This window comes from Pseudopipra pipra, chromosome 4 (assembly GCF_036250125.1).
Source record: "Pseudopipra pipra isolate bDixPip1 chromosome 4, bDixPip1.hap1, whole genome shotgun sequence".
Lineage (NCBI taxonomy): Eukaryota > Metazoa > Chordata > Aves > Passeriformes > Pipridae > Pseudopipra > Pseudopipra pipra.
In genome coordinates, this window is record NC_087552.1 from 56,832,744 (window position 1) to 56,845,226 (window position 12,483).

A 12,483-nucleotide genomic window follows, 5' to 3' on the forward strand; every position below is an offset into this window, starting at 1 on the left:
ACACTGTCCAAGTGTGTAGTGATGGAGCTAGGTACATCAAAACCCATCTGAAGCTGAACCCAGTGAGGGACAGAAAAGGCGATAAAAAAAGGCTTCTTCAAGCACATCAGCAACTTAAGGAAGACAAGGGCCAGTGTGGACCTGCTGAATGGGGGACACAGTCTATGGTGGTAGTCAGCACAGAGAAGGCTGAGATACTCAATGCCTCCTACACTTTGGTCCTTACTAGCAAAATCTGCCTTTCAGAAATCTCAGTTTCTTGAAATTAGCGGAAAAGTCTAGAGCAGGGAAGACAGTGTCAATAGAGAAGGGATGCACCTGCAAGTGCTGAAAGGGCTGGCCAATGTCATTGTGAGACCACAAACAGTGATCTTTGAAAGGTCATAGTGATTGAAGGTTTCTGAGGACTGGAAGACAGCAAGTGTCATCTTCCAGAAGGGCAAGGAGAAAGATCTTAGAAACTACAGGTCAATTGATCTCACCTCAAACCCTGGCAAGGTGATAATTCTGGAAAACATTTCCAAGCACATGAAGGACAGGGAGGTGATGAGTCAGCACAAACTTACAGAGCAGGAATCATACGTGAACAGCCTAATAGTCTTTCACAACAAAGTGATAAGCTTAGCAGGTGAGAAGAGAGTAGGGGATGTGGTTTATCTTTACTTTTGTAAGGCTTTTGACAGTCTCACATAACTTTCTTATAGATTCACTGACAAAATACAGATAAATGGATAATAAAGTAGATAGAAAACTGGTTGAACTTCCAGGCTCAGACTGGTTGTTGTGGTCAGCAGCACAATGCCTAGCTGAAGGCCAGTCACTAATGTTATATCTCTGAGGTTGATACTAGGGCCAGTACTGTTTACCATTTTCATTAAAGAACTAAAAGATGGAACAGAGCATGCCAACAGCAAGCTTGCAGACAATAAATGTTTGGGAGGAGTGGCTGATACACCAGGTGGCTATATTGCCATTCCAAGGGACCTACCTCAGCAGTCTAGAGAAATGAGACAACAGCAACCTGTGAAGTTCAGGGAAGTCAAATCTCAAGCATAGGCTTGGAGGGGCAACTGGAAGGAAAGCAGCTCTGCAGAGAAGGGTTGGGGGATCCTGGTGAGCAAGAAATTGAACTTGAGTCACCACTGTACCCTTGAAACATTCAGGATGCACTAGGCAGAGCCATGCCAGCATGTAGAGGTACTTCCACTGTTGATATACATCATAGGTGCTGTCACCACCCCTGCACTCCACAGTACAAGGGAGAGATGGACAAACTGGAGCAATTACAGCACAGAGACATTGTGGAGTCTCCATCTGTGGAGACATACAAAACCAAACTGAATATAGTCCTGAACAATTTGCTGTAGGTAACCCTGTGTTCAGCAGAGGTGTTAGATTGGACAGTCTCCAGTGGTTCCTTCTGATCCTAAAGGCTCTGTGGTTCTGTGATCCATGTTCTGGTAATCAAGTAAGATGAAAATAAAATAAAATGTTTTTTAAAAAAGGAAACTGACTGTTTCTCAATATGTTTCAAATTCAACATATGGCAAGAGACCAGAGATTCTTAGACATTCTCATACAGTAACTGCAATCCACCAGCAGGTTAAGCCATCAGACATCTATACCATAAAAGGTCAGAACACTTTTGAAACACTAGGTGGGCTCACTGGGCACGTTGAATTCCAATTAAGTCAAGCTGCAAGACTTTTTCACTGGAAATACAAACTACAGAAACAGGGACTATGCTTTAGCGAAGTCGTTATGTTAATGTCATCAGCTAATGAGCAGAAATGACAGGGAAGCTTGAGCTTTCCTCTCTCCTATTTGTGTGTACTCCATTAATATATAGAGGTTTTTAGAATAACTACCAACATAGATGTGAAATATATAGAGAGCACTATTGAAAGTCTTTTTGATGGTTTCGTACCACTTATGCTTTACATCCTTATACTTTTGTGTCTTTTCCATTCCCCCATCATGTCACTATGAAAGTCCCTGTTTAAGATGAAGGAAGGTGAAACCTGCTTTTTACATTATACTCCTTCCTGGCTTTTCATTTTACTTTCCATTCACTTCCCCCCACTCCCTCCCCAAATATGAATAGGTTTGAGTATTCTGAAAGACAGAGGAGAGTTTAATGTATCTTTGAAAATCAACATTTCTCTTCGCAAAGGAAAATGCTTAGCTCTCAGAAGAGTTTTATCCCTTAATCTGGTGAATTCAGAACAGTTCTTTTAATTAACAGAAGCTTAACATTCATTCAACCCCTTGCAAGAAGCCAGTCACTATTGCATTTATGTTACAGAACAATTGAACTGTCAGATTAAAAGTCACAAAACAAATAAGTGACAATGAGAACTAGATTTCAGCTTCTGAAGTTTAACTAAACGTGTTATGTTATCTATTTATATTCATTAGAGCAAAGATCTAAAGGCACTACCTTTGCCGATAGTCACCTTTGAAGGGCCAGAAGACAAAAGAAATCTTTCACTTCAAAGTGACAATAGAAAAAACAACAGAATTTTTCACTTGAAAGATTCATTGCTCTAAAGTATAAGTGGCAATTTATATGGATACTTAGCCCTATATTTATTTTATACGTACATATGTACATGTATATATATATATATATATATATATATATAAAATACGTACATACACATTAGATGGAGTTTGAAGTAGACAATGTCAATTTTTTTTAAGGAAGCTTTTGGAGTTTGGTTTCTTTTTTTTCCCTGTCATGTTACTGTGAAGATTGCCATGTTAGGCGGTAGCTATTTCATCTAGACTAAACCTGGTTGATCTGCTCAGGGTTGGGTTCTATCAGGTACAGCTCACAAACCATACAAAGCACAGCCAGCAGCAGCCTAGGCAGAGTGATCAAATGCTAAGCTGGAGTGCACTGGGAAACCTCAGCTGGGACTGCTTTATCTGGCTCCTGAAACAGAAAAGAACAAGGTCCTGCCAGTTCATTAAAAGCAGCTTTGAAAGACCTGTATTTTTTCAAGTATTTCCAGAGCAGCCAACACCATATAAGACGAAGAGAGCTATGTAAAGAAAGGTTCACAAAGCAAACTTCTTCCCAGTTGTGAGCAAGGCATTACTGCTATGTGTTATCACTGAAAAAAAAAAGAGAAATAAACACCACTCTACCTCGTTTTCACTAAAGACAGGGGAATGACTTGCAATAGTGCAGAATATATGTAATAGTAAATTATACTCTTACACTGTGAGACTGCACTTTGTGTCTTCATACACAAGAGATGTTTCCTGTGTACTTCTACAAACCAGTTCTACAGTGTTGTGGAAAGTGTAAATAAAGATTCAGTAACTAAGGCTTTAGTTGCACTTCCAGTAGGACTTAGCAAGAATTTGTTGATTTCAGCTGACCACATGGGGGGTAGAAGTGAATAGAAACATTAGTAATAATCCTATTGGAAAATACTTTATTTGGAAGAAACTCCCGAGCTAAATTACATAAGCTATAATTTCAAGTCAGCAAGTTGATGGAGCACTATTCAAGTGTTTCCAATGTATAGGATAATATTTTAAACCAACTTAAAAATGACAGGTGTTGGTAAACCTTTCTGGTGTCAGTAAATCTTTCTGGTGTCTATACCAGTAAACCATAAAAATTCAAGGATACTTCCAACTATAGTTTCACAATCCAATAGTATATTCCTGAAAAGTAATATCAATGTGACCTTTGAATTCATGCAATTTCTGTTATTCTCTCTCCCCCAAATTCTTCATTGCTCCTATTACACCCTACAGCAGAGTACTGATCAAAGCAAGTGTCTCTTACTGCTACAATCCTCTTTTCTTATCTAGAAAAGCATCTATCGGTAGGACACAGAGATTTCCCTAAGTCTTCAGCAGGCAAATTATGAATGTGCCATATCATGAACACAGCACTAAAACAGTCATTCACCAGTGCAAGGCCCTGAAGAAAAAAAAGAGGAAATAGTTAATGTTTTAGCAGAGTTCAGGCTGTATTTAAAGTGAGGAAACTATTTGTTTAATTTCCAAGCCTTTCTGTTCAAATGAATGTTTGACTTCTCCCAGGCAGGGAATACAGTAAGAAGTAAAAGGCTTTTTTCACAAACAGCTAAGAAATGGAGCTGCCTGCCTAGTTTATGTAATTCTTTGCAGAGAAGTCATCTTCTAATGCGCATACTAATTTTCCCTTGTGAAAAGGAGCAGCAATAATAACCAACAAGTTGAACGTTAGCATATTTGCAACCTAACTGTCAAATCAAAATGTGTGAATTACAGTGCTGCTTTCTCCATTGATGTTCGAAATTTAACATATGCCGGCTTACACAGTGCTTGGAGATGGAGTGTGTCTTTAAAGACATGGAAAACATACAGCCCCTTCTCCCTACGGAACAAAAGAAGAAAATTATGTTTGGTTGTAATGCAACAAAAAAAAAAAAAATTCAATCACAGCTCTTTGATGATAGGTTTGTCTGAGCTCCCCTGGAAAATAGGACACTTGAGAATACTTAACTACAGTAGATACAAATCCAAAATAGCCTTTGCAGTTCAGCAAATTAGTAGCTAGGAAGGCTGAATTATTTCCATGCAAACCTCAGAACAGTTTGGTTCCACAGGAATAGTGAAAGATCTGGCAGAAGCCAAAAAAGACATCAGATGATCATCTGAACCAAAAGACACCACCTTTATCTATGGATGTGTATGGCAAGAAGGCTGCATGGGGCAAATATTCTTCCCGATTTCAGCAAAGGACATTTCTAAGAGAATCTAGATAAAGGACTGAATGAGTATATATTATTGGGATCTTACACTTGATTTCAATAGCTCTAGATAAAAAGGGGAGCATGAGCAGCAGAGCTGTATTCTCTGCTACACACCCAAAACCAAGGCATTGAAAAGTATACAGTCTTTAAGCTGTGAAAATGCCAGCTGGAGTTTCTGCTCTTGTTCAGCTCTCCTTCACAGGCTCCTGCAGGACCTTTATTTTTTAATTACAGAATCTCCAGATAATTCTCAAATTATTACCATTCAATGTTACTAACGAGGCTCTGAACAGCAGGAGTCTCTTCAGAAATGTGGAGGAGCCCCATTTGTTTTTTTCTTTAGCTTGCGTTAATGTTGAAGAATACATTATATCTCTCAATACGATTTATTCAAGAAGAGTAAAGTTAACTCTTAAAGAGAAACTAGCATCACAGCAGCTAATGATTGCCTTGCTCAACTGGGAACACTAAGTGTCTTTATCATATTTTCTACACACCTAATTCCAATCCCGACATTGGGCAAGTTCAAGTTCATTAGCAGCTCAACACCAAATCCTACATGAGGCTGCCAAGTCTCTTTCCTGAGATCTAAATGACATCTAGAGCATTCTAGGGAATAAAGTAGTTGACATTATCAAAACTGATCATCTAATTGCTCTTCTACACTTTTTTATGCAAATTCCATCTTTCCTATCTTTAATGAAATTAAAGACTGGTAAATCTATCAAGGTGCCTTCACTGTTCCTATCAGCTATGCAAGCATATTACTCCTTTTAGTTTCTTAATCCTGGCTGCTATGTCATGAACACTGTCACAAACACAGAGCTTGCAGACCTCTCAGAAGAACTACTATGTTTCCTTTTACTCACACTACTTTGGCATGTTGAAGAACAAAATAATACTAATTTTTTCTTTTCAAGAAAAGAACCTAATTCAAGACTGTAATAACTAGAACTCCTTCAAGGCTTTTCCTTATTTTATATTGGCATGATTTGAAATTAGAGAATTTTCTCCATTTGCCTGCAGAGCCTCAACTAATATACTTGCCTATGGCTAATATTAGCAATGGCACCAAGTAGCTACAGCAGTTGACTCAGACACGCGATTACTAACAATGCCCAGCAGCTCTGGCCAGACCTGCCTGACTGAAGTATTCCAGGCTCAACAAAACAAAATTCCAGCTAAAAAATCTGAACTTTCCAGGAAACTTGGGTTTGCTTGTAAGATGAAGAGATATATCACCAACAGCAAAGCAGCAGAGGTGTCCCAGACCTGATTTAGACACTGGAGAATGCAGAGGTAACTGGAGGGCCTACACTGCACTGCAGAAACTTTTATTACACAAGACAAAAGTGAGATTCACTACAAAACATAACTTCATGTTGAGGGAGATGGTGGGACTGAGGGATGAGCTGCTTACTGAAAGAAATCAAGATCACCAACACACAACTAATTGTCATATTTAGTTAGTCTACATCAGAAAACTTGAGGATGTATTCTTTTCTAGTCAAGGTTTCTAACCTGAGTTTTTTGGAATTGCCTTTTTTTTTTTTACATCTACATATTAATTTTAGAGGTTTTATTGTTTACAAATCAGAAGTCATACATCAAAGCAGAAACTACACAGTTTAAGCATCCCTGTGGCTGAACAATTCAGCAATGGCTAGATGCATGAATTCAAGGGCTTTTTAAAGTGACAGGAATCTTATCAGAAAAAGTCTAAATTCAGAAGCCCTTTGCTTGTTAGGTACTGGTGATACACTAACTTCATCAACTTTCATCAAAACTCAGTGTGTGTTTATGTCTCTGCTGCTTTTTCCACCCTGAACAGAAATTAATCAAAGTCTCTGACCATGTCAACTGCAATTATCCAGGCTGTTATATGCTCTAACTAGGCAACAGCAATCTAAAAAAAAGAAAATACTTTAAACACTGCAAGATTTGGGGTTTTTTTGGTTTGTGTTTTGTTTTGGGGGTTTTGTTTGTTTGTTTGAGTTTGGTTTGGTTTTGGTGTGTGTTTCTTGTTGTTGCTTTTTTGTTTGTTTGCTGTTGTTGTTGCTGTAGAAATTTAGGGTAGTTATCTATCTTGGGGTGTTCCTGGTAAAAAACATTTTATCTCCAGTGGTATATCAGATTTTACTTCTGGTTTTTTATTTATCTTTCTCAAAATATTTTATCTAAAATTGCTACAAAATTATTTATACAAACTATAGGCTAAGGAGAAAGTAGAATGGACCTTTCTTTTTCCCCACAAAGCAGTATTTCAATTCACAATCCTCCTTAGGATTTTCTACCTAAACCTTAAAAATGGGTGTATTTCATGAAAGCAGGAGTAAGGGAGGGGAAAAAGAAACAAGAGCTACAATTGCATAGTCTGTCTTCAAACTTCCCTTACACAAACCTTATCCCTTCAATCATTCTTCCAGACTCCTGCATTTCAGAGTACAAACAATTAATGGTATACTGTTTCTCCTGTGTCCCTCTCCCCAGTCTCTTTCTTCACCCAAACACATATTCACATGCCTTCACCCCCATGTTGCAATTGTCACATACAATTTCTGGAATGTTTCTCTACTGCTAAGTGTCCTCTGTATAAAACCAATGAGAAAAACTGGAGAGTGAGTAGCTTAGTAGTACACATAGAATATATGTGGCTTTTGGAACTAAACTATTTAACCTCCTCTTACAAACACTAAGGAAAAGGTGATAATTTTAAGTACAGAAGTAAGAGAGAAAGGATTGAAGCAGACAAGTCCTGCAGCATTAAGCCAACAGAAAATTCAGCTAAACCTCTCTTTAAATACAGGTAACTTCATTGAATAAAATATTTTCCACTGTATAGCTATGGTTGTGGATACTTAGCACATCCTTATAAGGCATTCAAAATAACAGGAAGTATTGAGAGACCTTTCTGAAACTGCTCCAGAACTGACTTTATCAGGAGCACTCTGTGCCTAGGAACAGCTAAATGCCCAAAGGACCTTTGAGGAGATTACTTGTCCCATTTCAACCCTATTCCACCTTCTCCATCTCACTCAGGGCAAGCAGGGTGCTATAGAATTTCACAAGTGATGCCATCACCCAGTGGAGTTGGAAAAACTATCAGTTTAAAAGCCTAGTTTTGGCAGGGTAAGGCAAGACTTTGATTCAATAGTAATCAAAAGCAGTTCATCTAGGAAAAAAACCCCAACGAACTTCAGTAGCCTGACTTCAGTAACTGCATACCAGCTTATTAAAGCTGTTAATTAACCAAAGCTCAGTAATGTCCTATGGGATTAGAATGCTCTGTGTTCCACTTGTTTGGGTGCCAAGTCTTACAGTAAAATAAGACATTTAACATAAGCTGTGCTATAATAGTTCAATCAAAATTTGCAGAAGAAATTAACAGAAAGGCATTTAGATCTGAAGATGCCAAGCTGATATAGGCTTTGCCAGCCTATATGATTTTCCCACTGATAAACAGTTACCACTGTTTAATCAAGAACACTAAGGACAAATCGAAGTGAAAGTAGTGATCAACTCACATCAAGTTATTGCTTCTGAAGTGGGCTGTATTAGAAAACTACAGCTGAAAATAATTTATATACAGATTCAATTATCCTTTCTCTTTATCCAGGAAAAAAATAATTTATTTTGCACTGTAAGTTCTCTAAACATGACTCATAGTGATCCCATGGTCCACACCTGAATTGCCACTCACTCCTTTACCTCCCTACAATCTTGTCACCTCCACATAGGTGGGATTTTTGGTTACAAGAGAAGCCACTTTTAAAAAGCTCTGCTTGAGCTTCTTCCTTCTCAGAGCCACTACAAGTTAAAAGGAATATTAAACAACAACAAAGATGTTTGGTTTTTTTGGTAGAGAGCCACAGGCTTTCAAACTAATCCTCATGCTCAAAATCACAAGGCTACACATTATTCCAGCAGTCACTTGGAAAGGCTTTTCAGCTTGTTCAGAGGGGAAAAAAAAGCAACTCGCAAAACCAAAATCCCAAATCTTCAAAATGTTAAGCAACTTACTCAGAAAGGCTCTTTCCAGCAAAAGCAGTAAGACTCAGGATTTCTAAGCCTAACTGTAGCACCCTGGTTGCCAAACAACTGTCTCCACCTTTCCCTTCCCAGTAATATTGCTGTCAAGCTTTAATAATAGCATGAAGCAAAGAAATACTGGCCAGAATCCTAAGCAGAACAAAGAAAATTTATCTCAAGATAAAAAAAATAAAATTTAAAATAAATTAAATCAAAGTTTTTATACTTAGGGAATAGTCTAAGATTAACACTACATAACATTTTCACTAACACAGTTTCACTTTTCAAAATGGAAGTCAGATTTATTCAACATTAAGTGTAACAACACATCAGAAATCAATAAAATCAATTTCCACTTATAAAATAAAGCAAAGTAACATGAATAAACACAGGAAAATACTGTCTGAGACTCTCCAAGCAGGACATTTCTCATAAGACTCACAGAAAAGAAAAAAAAATATTTTTATATGCAAACAGACTCAATTCCCAAAAACTCAGTTTTTTCCAGTTGTAAAGCAATATATAGCTAATGGGAGGTAAACTAGAAAAAGGAATGAAATGCATCATGCTGTACAACACCAAAGAAATACTCCAAATGCATTTGTGTACAGCATTAACAACATGCAGTAAATGAGGTTAAAAGCAAGTACAGTGTATATATTAGAGACAGAAACTAGTCAGTCTGAGGGTTTTGTTTCTTATTTTAGTTCAACTAATGAAAACAAACAGAAGCCAAGAGCAAGCAGAGGAAGAGCAGAACCTGCATGGAGAACAACATCTCTTCCCCGAACAGTAAAGCATCTTAAGATTCAAATTGTGCATATATTTACTTGTCTTGGTCCTCTTCTTGCTATGTCATTGAAACATACCCAGCTCCAATGATGGGCTTTATGCAAGTATCTACATTTTTATAAAGCAGTAATTAAACAAAACAATGCAAGTCATTCAAATTCTGTTAATCTTTTAAGTCAGGCATTAATATGCTGAACACTCACTACAACTCAATGTTATTTAAATTAAAAATAAAAACAGGGCAAGACATCTCCCAAATAGCCTTGCTGAAGTCTAGGGTATATTAATTCCATTTGTTGCTTGGAGAAGAGCAATGTGAAAATACACGTGCTACCCAATTCATTTCATTAAGAATTACTTAAATAGTACTTTTTGACAAATAGCTGGGATCTTTGCTGGTTCTAGGTTCTGTTCAGTTCACAGCCTGACAGATTTCTCTTGCCAGTCTTTTTTTTTTCCCCACAGCAATTTTTTAAAACAAACCCCCAAGATCTCCTATAGCTTTTGTCAGCCATTGATAAGCAAGCAAGCATAGTGCACATGCAAGTTATTAGAATTAGAGAGCCAAATATAATTAACTACAAAGTTCCAAGCAGTAAGTACATCTACATTCCCCTGGGGAGACTCCATCTTACTGGGAGATGGATTTGAAAGCTGATAAAGAACACAGGTTACCTGGTTCACTTCAGAAGTTCTCTGCCTTCCACCCAAAGACTTACAGGAATCCATTCTACCACCTAATATACTAGTACAAATATTCAAGATTGTAATTAATTTCTGTAAGAATGGAGTGATGGCTGACAACTGAAGACTGACTTTTGTAGGGTTGGACATATAGACCTTAATTTTAAATGAATTCAAGTCTGAAAATAATTGTGCAGCATTAACTTTAGACACATATAAACAATCAAAGGATTATTTAAGAAAGATAAATTTAGCATTCATTCACAAATTGCACCAGTCAATGCTCTACCTAGTTCAACTAAAGTACAGCAGTGTTTTTATAATATCCAACCATGATCTAGTCTTTAAAAGGCAACTATTTACCATTTATCTATTAGTAATTCCCAACTGAAAAAAAATTATAGTACTCTAAACTATAAACAACTATCAGTACCTGTTTATTTTTTTAACAGTAGAGAGATCCCAAAGAACTGAGTTGAATTAAAGTAAAAGGAATGTGAAGGGAAAAGTTCTAATTTAGATGTCTTTAGCACATATTAAAACAAAATTAAGACACGCTACGGAAATTTATCTGAAACTGCTCTGAGGTCTGGCAATCACCTAAGTTAGTGCTGTGACTATCAAACTTAATGCTAGGTCAAAAATAGAATAGAAATTAGAAATACAAAGGTAATGCCCTGAAGAATACACCTAAAGAAGAAAGTGGGGTTTTTTTCTTGGATAAAGAGTTACTGATCGAAAAGGTTGAGATTGAGTGTACCTTTTACCTCCAGCAATCTAAGTTGTGAGTGTTCCCTAGTCTTCTGACTTAGGAGCAGATGAAATACCTCTGAACTCTTTTTCATCCTCTGCAATGAGCAAGAGGAATTTCTTTTTACCTTGCTCAAATGTGCTTTCCCTAACATCTAAATTGAGAACAACCTTCCCACTTTCATTTCAGTGGAACATTAAATACACAGAACACACACAATTTGGTAAACTTGAGATTCAAAGCTGTAGAGAAAATCAAAAGGTAACAGAAATCTACTGTGTTTCTGAAGGCCTGAAGTGGACTTGTGAGTACTGCCATCTTGCTTAAGCAATGTCAGATGCAAGAGCACTCAGGAATAACAGTTTAAAGGTTAATATTGTTACCATTGTTACCATTAGTGCCTTCTGTTTATGCAACAGAGAACTAAGTGGAGTGTCAGATAAACACCATCTTTACTGGTCTGGAAATGAAACAGATGTATGACACCTTTGAACAGCTACTGAAGCCTTAAAGAATGGTTACCTAAACATTTACACTGTCAGGTAGTCCAACACTACAGGCAAAAGCCTTTTTTGGTTACTAGTTATCCCAACATCTCTGCCACTGGTAGAAAATTTCAGCAGCAGTTAGAATGAAACAGCCATGGTGGGGTTAACTATTAATCAATGAAGATGCAACATCCAGGATCAAAATGCCTACGAGCACTTCAGAGCAGTGTTTCAAACACGATAGTAAGGCACCCACACACCCCTTAAGTGAGAGCAACTGGAACAGATTAGAAAGGTTGTTCACCCTACTTAACATATTGTACAAGGAGATAAGCAAATAGACAAGAGGTCCAAGAACTAGTAATTCCTCTATTTGATTTTTAAAAAAATGTATTTTATTACATTCTCCACTGCTTGTAAATATACTTTTAAGTAAATGAAAACCAATTATTTCTTTGTATACATTATGTAAGGTAGTAATCCCTCTCCAACAATGTATCTTGGAAATGGAATGAAATTATCCTGAAGCTCTAAAAGTTGGTGGTATGAGAAATGCTAATTAGCTCATTTCCCTCCTGAGCATGCCATGTTCCTATATATTGGGAAGCAAAAGGGCAAAATCTTGAAAGCTTTCTAATTAATTTTATCTTTTTAGACAATCAGTCATAAATTAATGCCTAACTCCAGTTGGCATCTATAAATATCATAACAAAACTGAAGTCACGTATTCTTGGCTTCACCATCCTTAAGGCTTCCAAAGGAGGAACTGTATTCTTACTACAACAATACTACCTAGACTATGATGGAGAATCTTCCCTCTTTCAGCAAACTGTCCATCAGGAAGTAGAGGGTAATCTGCTACGTAGGTACCAGTGGGGAAAGAAAAGTTGACATAGGCCTGCAACTGTCAATGATCTATTTTAAATTCATTCACCAAGCAGTAAAAAAAAATAAAATTTAAAAAAAAAATAAAATCAAC